The 10,102-nt window shown below is 47.1% G+C and overlaps 1 long non-coding RNA gene across 1 annotated transcript in view; it reads left to right on the top strand.

The window, feature by feature from the left end:
• The first annotated feature begins 484 nt into the window (after positions 1 to 484).
• Positions 485 to 10,102, top strand: part of LOC108294130 — a 15,018-nt gene continuing 5,400 nt past the window's right edge. Inside the window, exons 1-2 of the long non-coding RNA XR_001820916.2 lie at positions 485 to 495; positions 9,703 to 9,706. This is a non-coding gene — a long non-coding RNA (uncharacterized LOC108294130). The remainder of the gene's footprint in view (positions 496 to 9,702; positions 9,707 to 10,102) is intronic.

The raw sequence follows: 10,102 nt of genomic DNA, 5'->3' as shown, positions 1-10,102 counted from the left end.
GCATAGCAGGTGGTCTGGTGAGAACAGACCGAGTTCTGGGTCCTGAATAAGGATGAGATACACTAGGGGCAGAGCTTGGAATCCCAGCCCAGAGGGGTGGCCTGAGTCCAAGGCTGAGGGAGCATGCACCTACTGGTTGCTGACACAGGTGAGCCTGGCTGTGTTTTTGTGAAGGTCGGCGTTGTCGTAGTTCCCTGGAGCTGGGCAGGATTCAGAGATGTCTTCTTGCATGCTCATTTTACAGATGAAGAAATCAAGGCTTGGGGCAGTAGGGAACTTTCCAGAAGCACAGGGCAAGTTTGTGTCTAAGCAAAGCTGAGCGCTCTGCCCCCTTGTGGTGATCTCCTCAGCCCCATTCTCATCCTTCCAGGGCAATTGTCTTTCCTTGGGAATAAGGTTGAGAGCCTCAGTTTGGTCTAGACGTTTGGCTTTTCCTAGTGGTGGCAGAATTTGTGGGATCAGTGTTCATGTGGTGGGGGCAGGGCAGGGGGCTGAGTTAGGAGTTTAGGGATGGGCAGCTTCTCCCACATCCATAAAATTGGGGCATTTACCAATTCCCACAGCTGGTGTGGATACCCTCCCTGGTGCTTAGCAAAGGCTGCTGGGGGTGTGGGCTGCCCCCTGCCCCACTCACATTCTCTGGAAGACCCAGGAGAAACACCTGCATTGCAAAGAGGTCTCTATGTCTTCAACCACTGGGCTGAGCGCCTCCCCATGGGAATGTCTGGAATTGCAGGTTTTGAAGGCCTAAATTAGGGCCTTGAATGACTGTTCTTCAAAATTTAGGGGCCTCTGGGCATGGCCACAGCCTCACCTGGGTGCCTTTCCTCTGCTCACTCTCTGCCCTCTTTCCAGCAGAACATTCAGACCACTTCCTTGGGTGTCAGGCATGGGCTTGCCTCTAGGACCTCACGTGGGGGCCAGGCTGTAGGAAGGAAGGGAAAACTGAAACAGTCTTTGGGAGCTGAGCCTCTGGGCATTTGTAGGAGGCACCACCGGATTGTCAATGAAGATAAAGACACTGAAGCTACAGGCCTTTCTTTTGTGTGGGTCCGTCCCATAGTTCAGTGTGGGCTTCCCTGCCCCTACACTGAAAGATGCTCCTGGGCTGTGGGTGGGGCTGTGGGCTGTGGCAACCTGGCAGGTGGACCTCATGGATCACTGACTCTCTCTCTTGACTCCAAGGAGGAAGACGAAGCAGTCACAGCTGTGCTTCTTGCTCAGGGCCATGGTGTCCAGGCTTCATGGCCACCTCCTCCTCCCAGGATCAGAGGGGATGAGGGCCTGAGTTGGCCTGGTTGCCCAACTGTGGTCATCAGGAGCATGAATGATATCAAAGAACTGGAGTCTCTTAGACAGATTCCCTGTCCTGACAAGAAATTGTGGAGGACATTTCAGATATGACCTTGCCAATAACAACCCATGCAATTGAAAGAAATTTCCCTAAGACATCAAAAGTAAACAAATTGCTTTTAAACAAACAAACAAAAACAAACAAAAAACATGTGCTGGAGGGCAGACTGACGTGTCTTTCATTCTCTCTGTGATAAATCATATTACAAAATTACTGTCATACAAAGAAGCCATCAAAGAATATGCATCCAAAAAAAGATGTAGGAAAAGGGTATTATTTTTTAAAAAAGAGTATTATCTAGGTGGCCGAGGCAGTTACTTACTCATGGAATCATATGCTATTTTTCTGATTTGATATTTATGGTTTGCTCAGCTTTTTACAAATTTGTCATTTCTTATTCTAAATGATTTTTTTGCACTTTGTGTTATTTTTCTTAAACAGATTCTCCAGATTGCCTAAAGTTTAGGCCCCAAAGTCCAGACCACAGCAGTTCCCATCCTCACCATTTGCTCGGAAATGAGTTGCTTGCTTCTTACTTTCACTCAAGATCTTGGGTGGTGGCCGAGGCTGTGTATTATTGTATTCCCCGTAAAGGGGTCTGCTCGAAAGAGTATTTCCCATCCTCCTAAAAGAAGCAAAACCTGGTGCAAGTATTCAATTCCCTGATCACAGGGTTTGTGGGGATCTTGGGTCCACTCAGAGGCCTCTGGGGAGAGGAAGGGAGGGAAGCAGAAGGGTGGGGGAAGGGCTCTGTGAGATCTGGTTAGACCAGATGGCACAGCAGGTGGGCAGGTGAGAAGGGCTCAGGGATATCTTCCCCTCCCACTTCCCTGGGGATCTCCAGGCCCTGCCCTTGCCCAGCTCAGGATGAGATGCTAGGTGAAGCTGGCCTTGTGTGGCACTGTTGGCTTCAGTGAGGCTAGCATGGGGCTATGCAGACTGCTTTATGACAGCAGCCTCCTCATGTCTGGGGCATGTGAGCATCCTTGTGGTGTGTCCCCATGTGCACACATGCATATGTGCTCACTTGTGAGAAGGAGGTGGGGGCATTGCTGCCAGGAGGTAGATCATGGGGAGAGTAGGAAACCCTTTTTTTACCAACCCTTGGAATCCAGGCCTGTTCAATAAATGATGGCATTGCTGGATCTGGGGATGTGTCTGTAGATGAATTTTGAGGTCTCTTTTGGCTTTAAATTTCTAAGAATCCCAAGCAATTACCTTGCAGGAGAATATGAGAAAAGCCATTTTTTAGTCCATCCATTCATGAATCTGTTCATTCAACCACCCGTCCATTCACTGATTTATGTATCCATCTACCCACTCACACATTCACCCATTCACTCATCCATTCACCCAACCATTCATCTATCCATCCATTCACTCATCCATTCACTTGCCCATTGATCCATCCATCCATCCATCCATCCATCCATCCATCCACCCATCTGCCCATCTGCCCATCCATCCAACCACCCACACATCCATCTGACCATCCATCCACATATCAAATCATCCATCCATATTTCTATCCATCCACTCATCCATCTGCCAATTTATGCATCCATCTACCCACTCACACGTCCACCCATTCACCCATCTGTCCTTCCAAACATTCATCTATCCATCCATCCATGCATTCATTCACTTGTCCGTGCATCCATCCATCCATCCATCCATCCATCCATCCATCCACCCACCCACCTATCAACTCATCCATCCATCCATTCATCCATCTGTCCATCCATCCATCCATCCACCCATCTGCTCATATATCCAACCACCCATTTACCCATCTACCCATCAATCCATCCATCCATCCATCCACCTATCAACTCATCCATCCATCCATTCATCCATCTGTCCATCCATCCATCCATCCATCCATCCACCCCCCCACGCACCCATCCACCCACCCAACTGATGCTTATTGAACCACATATAGTGCTGAAACATGCTCTGGTTGCTGAGTGTAGGGGACATAGGTGAGTCAGACATGGTCTTTCCCCTGAATATAGTGTCATTCTTAAGAAAGGTCAGGGAGAAACAATTGCAACAGGACAGGATCCATGCTTTGGTTGAGGCCAGTGAAATGGGAACCCCAGGGAGCTTTTAACGCAGCCTGAAATACAGCCAGGAGGAATTCACAGAGGAGAAGACCAAGGGAGACTGAGCTCTGCTCAGCCTCTAGGGACAGGCACAGTGTGTGGCAGCCAGCCCCAAGTCCATGTGGGACTCCTCCTGGCGTTCACACCCTTGTGTGGTGTCTTCCCACCTCGAGCCCAGGTTGTTCTGTGTGATGGAGGCAGTGCAGCAGAGGTGGCAGCGTGCGTCTAGGACAAAAAGGCATTGAACTTCTGCTCAGTGAACCCCTCTCTGCTCATGAATCTCTCTCTCTGGGGGAAGCCAGCTCCTATGACATGAGGACACTGAAGAGGCACGTTGGCGAGGAACTGCGGACTCCTACCACCAGCCAGCACCCACTTACCAGCCGTGTGAGGGAGCTGCCTTGGAAGTAGATCCTCTGACCTGGGCAAACCTTCAGAGGACTACCTCTCCAGCTGACGTCTGCTTGTACCTTCACCAGAGACCCTCAGCCCGCACTGCCCAGGCCAGCCTTGTAAGCCACAGAAACTGTGAGGGTAGCAAATGCCTATTGTTTAACCCTCCATGTTTGGGGTCATTTGTTATGCAGCAATGAATAATGATACATGGGGCATGGAGAGAAACCTGGTGATGCCCTGGTGCAGGCTCCATGGGGGTGAGGGGGAAGGGATGTATTTGGGGAGGGCCTTCCATGCTGAGTTGGGGACCTCGCCCCTCAGCATCTGGGCCCAGGGGAGCCATGGCAAGCTGATGCATGATCAGCTTTTGTTTAATGAAGGCCACTCTGTACAGGGGGTCATTTACTTCAGGAAGCTGTCCTTGACCACCTTGTCCTATGAAGGCCGGGCCGCCTGCCTTTACAGGATCCCTAGGCCCTGAACTTGCCCTGTACTGCACCTGCTATTAGTCAGTATTGTGATGGTCCAGCTGACTCTATGTCTACGCTATTGAACTACGTGGTTGGGGTGAAGGGTGAGTGTGGACAGGGCAATAAACATGTCTGTCTGGCTCGCTGTGTAACCCCAGCACCACATACAGGACCTGCTGTGTAGTGCGGACCTTGTTACGGTTTGGCCCTGTGTCCCCACTCAACTCTCATCTGGAATTATAATCCCCAAAATTCCCACATGTCAAGAGAGGGACCAGGTGGGAGGTGATTGGGTCATGGAGACGATTTCTCCCATGCTGTTCTTGTGACAGTGAGATCTGATGGTTTTATAAGGCAGTTTTCCCGGCTCTTGCTAGCTCTCTCTTTCCAGCTTCCATGTGAGGAAGGTCTTTGCTTCCCCTTCCCCTTCCGCCGTCATCGTACGTTTCCTGAGGCCTCCCCAGCCGTGCAGAACTATGAGTCAGTTAAACTGCTCTTCCTCGGAAATTACCTAGTCTCAGGAAGTTCTTCATAGTAGTGTGAAAACAGACAAATGCAGACTTTTTACATGTTACCGAGTGGACACTGGGTGAGTTACAATCTGGTGCAGCCCTCTGGGTTGTAGGGTAAGAGTTTCTGGAATCCTCATTTTAGAGCTGTGACCCAGGAGGGAGGAACTCCTACAAGGGGCAACGGCAGCCTCCAGCCCTGCAGGATGTGGCCGGTCGTGGATCTCAGCCCCAAGCCCTGGCCTTTCCTCCTCTGCACCACTCCATGACAAGGAGTCTGGCTGCCATGGGCAGTTTTCATCAGAGCCAGAGTTCGGGTGGAAGGAGTTTCCAGAAGGCATCCCCTCCTCACTCAATAGATATTCACTCAGGGTCCACTCTCCTGAAGAAACAAAGGCGTGAGTGATAGGAAGAGGGATTCAGCAGGACAAGGGGATGCGGCTGTCTGTGGGTGTGGGGGCTGTTTGAGTTAGGGTGTCAGGGCATGCTGCACTGACAAGGGGCATGTGAACAGAGCCCTGAGAAATGGCTGACAGTGAGCCCTGTGGGGACCTGGGAAGGTGTGTTTCTGGCTCCAGCAGCCACAGTATGTGCAAAGGCCCTGAGGCAGGAGTTTGCTTGGTGTGTTGGAGGGGCAGCAAGAGGGTCAGTGTGGCTGGAGCAAAGTGACAGTAACCAGGAGTTGGTGAGGTCAGCAGGTGGGGGGCAGGCAGGCCAGGGAGGGCCTCGTGATGTGGCTGGAGAAGGTGATGTACTTGTTCCCGTCGTGGGAGCTTATCTCAGCAATTCCTGCGCTCCCAGCTCGCTGACATTGGCCCATGGCAGCTCCAGAGTGGAGGCTCTGCAACATCTGACAGCTTGGGGGCTAAAATTAGGTCCCCAAGCTGAGTTAGGGCCAGCAGAATGCCACTTCGTATGCTTGGCACTGCGTGGCGAGGGGGAAACGTTGCAGCTGCCACTTGTCCACGATGTACCTCAGCAACTTCCAGAGTAAAATTCAGCGTCCTCAGCCTGGAGTTGGAGGCTCTTGTGAGCCTGGTCCCACCTTGTGTTTGCAGCCCGAGCCCACCTTGCAGGCTGAGCTTCCCCTCCCCTCCAAGCTGTGAGCTGAGGTCCAGGCTGCTGCCTCCCTCTTCTGAAAATGCTCTTCCTGGATGCCTTGCCTGTTCTCCCGCTTGGAGTCTGAGCTCAAGGGCACCTCCTCTGAGATGCAGGTCGTGGCTTTTGCTCCTGCCCCACAGCCCTGCCGCACACTAGTTTCTTCTGGCTTGGATTGTTTCTGATGAGATGTCTTCATCATTCTTATCTTTGTCCCTCTGTAAGTGATGTGTAGTTTTTTGCCACTTTATTGAGGTATAATTTATATCCTGCAAAGTTCATGCTTTTGAGTGTATACTTCTGTGAGTTCTGACAAACACAAGCAGCTGTTTAACTACCTACACAGTCAGGGTACAGAATGTTTCCGTCGCCCCTGAAAGTGCCCCATTCCCACCCTCAACTTCTAGAAACTACACTGTATTTAGTCTGTTTGGGCTGCCATAAAGGACACCATAACTAGGGGGTTTAAACAACAGACATTTATTTTTGCTCATTCTGGAGGCTAAAAGTCCAAGATCATGTGTGATTAGGGTTGGGTTCTTTCTTTCTTTTCTGAGACGGAGTCTTGCTCTGTCACCCGGGCTGCAGTGCAGTGGTGAGATCTTGACTCACTCCAACATCTGCCTCCTGGGTTCAAGTGATTCTCCTGCCTCAGCCTCCCAAGCAGTTGGGATTACAGGTGCCTGTCATCATTCCTAGCTATTTATAAAAAAAAGTATTTTTAGTAGAAATGGGTTTTTGCTATGTTGGCCAGGCTAGTCTCCAACTCCTGACCTCTGAGCCTGTCAGGATTGGTTTCTTGTGAGGCCTCTCTTCCTGGCTTGGAGATGGCTGTCTTTCTGCTGTGTCTGTACATGGTGGGAAGAGAGAGAGAAAGAGAGAAAGAGAGAAAGAGAGAGAGGGAGAGAGGGAGAGAGAGAGAGAGAAGTGCTTGTATCTCTTCTTCTTGTAAGGACACTTATCCTACCAGATTAGGGCTCCACAACCCTTATGACCTCATTTAACCTTTAACCTTAATTACCTTCCTAAAGACCTTGTCTCCAAATGAAGATGCTCCCTAACTTACAATGGGGCTGTGTCCCAATAAGCCCACCACGAATTGAAAATGCCTTTAATACTGGCAACACAGCAGACAGTCCTTAATTTATGATGGTCTGACTCATGACTTTTTGGCTTTCCAGTAGAGTGAACGTGATGCACATTCAGTGGAAACTATAGCCCCATTGTATGAATAAGTTGTAAGGAGTGCCTCGATTTAAAATGAGTTTATGTCTGGGTAAACCCATCGTAAAGGTAGACATCATAAGTCAGGGACTGTCTGTGGCGTCACATCAGGAGTTAGGGCTTCAACGTATGAATTTTATGGGAGGCACAGTTCAGTCTGCATCACCACTGTTCTACTCTTTGTCCTTATAATTTTGCATTTTCCAGAACATCATATAAGTGGAATTAGGTCGTATGTAGCCTTTTCAGTCTGGATTTTTCCACTGGGCATAATGTGTAACAGTATTTCAATGACTATACCAATATTTCATGTGTTTTTATTGCTGAATGGTATTCCACTGTATGGATGTACCACAGTTTATGCATTGATGATTTGGGTTGTTTCCAGGTTGGCAATTTTTAATACAGCCACAAAAAATATTCACATACAGGTTTCTATGTGAATATAAATATTCATTTCTTTTGGGCAAATAACTGGGGTGGGATTTTGGGTTCAATGGTAAGTGTACACATTTATAGGAAGCTATCAAACTGTTTTCCAAAGTGGTTGAGCCATTTTGCATTCCCGCGAGCAACGCGTGAGACTGCCAGTTACTCCAAATCTTCCAAATTCTTGGAATAGTGAGGTTCCTCTTTACTAAATAAATAATATTTTTTGGTCATTTAAAAGAGTTCTATAGTGATACCTCGGTGTTTTATTTTTATTTTTGAGACAAAGTTGCTCCATTGCCCAGGCTGGAGTGCAGTGGTATGATCTCGGCTCACTGCAACCTCCACCTCCTGGGTGCAAGCAGTTTTCCTGCCTCAGCCTCCTGAGCAGCTGGGATTACAGGCGTGCCCAGCTAATTTTTGTATTCTTCCTAGAGATGGGGGTTTCATCATATTCGTCAGGCTGGTCTCGAACTCCTAAGTGATCCACCTGTCTCAGTCTCCCAAAGTGTTAGGATTACAGGTGTGAGCCACTGTGCCCGGCCTCACTGTGGTTTTAATTTGCTTTTCTTAATGGCTGTTGATGTTGAATGTCTTTTCATGTGCTTATTTGCCAGTCACTTATCTTCTTTAGTGAAATGTTTGGCTCATTTGTGATTGTGTGACTTATTTTCTTATTATTGAGTTTTGAAAGTTCTTTAAATATTTTTGAATACAAGCATTTTTTTAATCAGATATTTGATTTATAAATATTTTCTCCCAGAACGTAGCTTGTCTTTTCATTTTTGAGACTTTCAATGAACAAAACTTTTTAGTTTAGATGAAGTCCAATGTATCCATTTTCTTCTTCAGTGAATTAAAAGCTTTAGTTCCTGTGTTTTCATTTAGAATTTTTATAGCTTCAGATTTTCCATTTAGGTCTATGATTCATTTTGAGCTTCTTACATAAATGTGTTTATAATTTACATTAAATTAAAAACATTATTTCTTCTAATGCTTTTACTATCCTTCCCCTCCTTTCTGTCTAGGACTCCATAAACATGGTCGCTAGACCACTCAATGTTGTCCCACAGGGCACTGAGTCTCCATTCATATTGTTAACTTTCTTCTCTGTGTCTCAATATTGCTATGCCTTGAGGTCTCTAATATTTTTTTTCTGTGGTATTTAATGTACTATTAAGTCTATGCATTGAATTTTTTATTTTGGATATTGTATTTTCATTTCTATAGTTCCATTTATAAAAAAAGTTTCATTTAAAAATATATACCTTTCATTTCTGTTTTCATTATGTTCAAGATTATTTTTCAATTATTGACCATATTTAAATAGCCATTCAAAGTCATTGTCTCTTAATGCCATTATCGCTATTATATCTGAGTCTATTTCTTTTGACTGTTCTTTCTCCTGGTTATTGGTCAAATTTTGCTGCTTGTTGGCATATCTAGTAATTTTTGCTCAGCCACTAGACATTATTTATGCCCCATTGTTCTGGGTTTCAATGTTGTTGTCTTCCTTTACAGCAGGGGCCCCCAACCCTGGCCACAGACTGTACTGGATGTTTCTAGCATCTGTGGCCTGTTAGAAACTGGACTGCACAGCAGGAGGTGAGCTGCAGGCAAGTGAGCATTACCGCCTGAGCTATCAGTGGCAGCATTGCATTCTCATAGGAGTGTGAACCGTAGTGTGAATCTGTGCATGCAAGGGCTCTAGATTGTATGCTCCGTATGAGAATCTAATGCCTGATGATCTGAGGTTGAACAGTTTCATCCCAAAACCATCCCTGACCCAACCCCAGTCCATGAAAAAATTGTCTTCCACGAAACCAGTCCCTGGTCCCAATAAGGCTGGGGACCACTGCTTTATGGTGTATTGAAATTTGTTTTGGCAGGGAGCAAAATTATTTGTATATTGGTTTAACCCTTCTAAAGCTCATTTAAAGCTTTTGTAGGCCAGTTCTAGAGTAGGCCATATTGTACAGCTAGTTTATATTTATGCCCCAGGTACTCAGCACCGTTTCTCTGCTCTGGCTGGTAGGAACCTGCGCGCATGTGTCTCAGCCCTGGGTGAGCTGTTTGTTGTTCAGCTTGCTGCTCTCCAGCCGTTCTGCTTTGCCCAGCCTCGTGCAGTTTACCCACACATACGTGTGGATTAATCTTCATGCAAAGACTCAGGGTGATCCTGAGAATAGTTCTGGAATTCCTTTTCTGTGTAGTTCCTTCCTCTTTAGTACTGTGCCTCACAAATTGTAGCGTTCCTGACCTTTTTAAGTTCCTATATGTGGCCTCTCAACTCAGAGAGACTACTGAACACCCCTCCCTTGCACTGTGGTCTGGGGATTGCCCTCAGGCAGAAAGTCAAGGGGACTGTAGGACTCAACTTTGTTTTCCTGTTCCCCAGGGATCACAACCACAGGCTGTTTTATTTCATTCATTTTGTCCATTTTTCTAGATTTCTTTCTTTCTTTCTTTCTCTCATTCTTTCTTTCTTTCTCTCTTTCTCTCTCTTTCTTTCTTTCC

This window comes from Cebus imitator, unplaced genomic scaffold (assembly GCF_001604975.1).
Source record: "Cebus imitator isolate Cc_AM_T3 unplaced genomic scaffold, Cebus_imitator-1.0 Scaffold564, whole genome shotgun sequence".
NCBI lineage: Eukaryota > Metazoa > Chordata > Mammalia > Primates > Cebidae > Cebus > Cebus imitator.
Note: the sequence above shows the minus strand (reverse complement) of the source record. Positions and strands in the feature narration are given on the sequence as shown.